General features: G+C 38.8%; 1 non-coding gene across 1 annotated transcript; it reads right to left on the reverse strand.

Annotated features, from left to right (window-relative positions):
- Positions 1-229: 229 nt before the first annotated feature.
- On the reverse strand, positions 230-336 carry LOC128292038 (small nucleolar RNA R71). The gene has a single exon (XR_008282022.1). It is a non-coding gene; the product is annotated as a small nucleolar RNA R71 (small nucleolar RNA).
- Between the last annotated feature and the right edge of the window lie 1,333 nt (positions 337-1,669).

Raw genomic sequence — 1,669 nt, forward strand, 5'->3', positions numbered from 1 at the left:
TTTGTAGGACGAGGATCCCAACGCTCACTTGGAAAGTTTCCTAGAGTTTTGAGATACCTTTAAAATTAATGGCGTTTCTGATGACGCCATTCGCCTTCAGTTGTTTCCCCTTTCGTTAAGGAATAAGGCTAAATAATGGTTGAACTCGTTCCCACGAGGGTCAATCACTACTTGGGAACAAATGACTGAAAAATTTCTATTAAAATACGTTTCGCCGGCTAAAATGGCTAAATTACGTAATGATATCTTTTCTTTTGTGCAAATGGATTTAGAAACACTCTATGATGTATGGGAGAGATACAAAGACCTTTTGAGAAGGTACCCTCACCATGGGTTACCGCTTTGGTTACAGGTTCAAACGTTCCATAATGGCCTGAATCCTTCGACTCGGCAGATGATTGATGCAGCCGCTGGAGGAACTATCAATAATAAAACACCTGAAAATGGTTATGAGTTTATAGAGGAGATGTCACTGAATAACTATCAGTGGCAAGTTATGAGAACAAAGTCGACGAAAGTAGCCGGTGTTTTCAACCTCGACGCGGTTACTATGCTATCTAACCAAGTAGAACTCTTAAATAAAAAGATTGATGGTTTGTGTGGTTCTACTCAGGTACATCCAGTGATAAGGTGCGATTCGAATGGAGGAAGAGCATGCACAGAATATCAACCCTTCAACCCTAGCATCGAGGAGGAACAAGACCAATATATGGGTAACAATAACTCTAGATCCCAAAATAACCCATATAGTAACACTTATAATACAGATTGGAGGAACCATCCCAATTTCTCGTAGGGCGGTCAAGGAAATCAAAGGCCACAACATCCTCCGGGTTTTCAACAACCACCTTACCAGCAAGAAAAGAAATCAAACCTTTAAGAGATGCTAACCAAATTTATCTCGGCTTCAGAAACTCATTTTCAGAATACTGAGAGGGCACTAAAAAATCAACAAGCATCAATCCAAGGGCTCGAAACTCAGATTGGACAGCTTGCCAAGTTGATTTTCGAATGACCACAAGGTAGCCTGCCAAGCAACATTGAATCTAACCCAAGGGAGCAACTCAACGCAACTGGCATTCAAGATGAGGAAGGGTTAGTTGGAAATCTAAGGCTAGAAACGGTGGTAAGCAAAGATAAGAATGAGGTTGGCCAAAATAACCCAAAGCCGGTAAGTACAGAATATAAACCTCATGTGCCATACCCTAATGTGACAAGGAAAGACTGCTCAGATGAACAATTTGGTAAATTCCTTAAACTCTTAAAAAAATTACATATTAACTTACCGTTTATTGAAGCTCTATCGTAGATGCCAAATGTAATGAAATTTTTAAAGGAGCTTTTAGCAAATAAGCGAAAGTTGAACGAGGCTTCGCATGTGAAGCTAAACACAGTTTGCTCAGCTATTCTAAAGAATAAAATACCCAACAAATTGAAAGATCCAGGGAGTTTTTCAATTCCTTACTCAATTGGTAGTTTAGATGTTAATAATACATTAGTTGATTGAGGGGCTAGTATTAACGTTATGCCTTACAAAATTCTTAAACAACTAGGTCTTGGGAAACCCAAACAGACTAGGATGAGCATTCAATTAGCAGATAAAACTATAAGATTTCCTACGGGTATTATTGAAGATGTGCTAGTTAAAATCGATAAATTTATATTCCCC

The sequence above is a fragment of the Gossypium arboreum genome, chromosome 4 (assembly GCF_025698485.1).
Source record: "Gossypium arboreum isolate Shixiya-1 chromosome 4, ASM2569848v2, whole genome shotgun sequence".
Lineage (NCBI taxonomy): Eukaryota > Viridiplantae > Streptophyta > Magnoliopsida > Malvales > Malvaceae > Gossypium > Gossypium arboreum.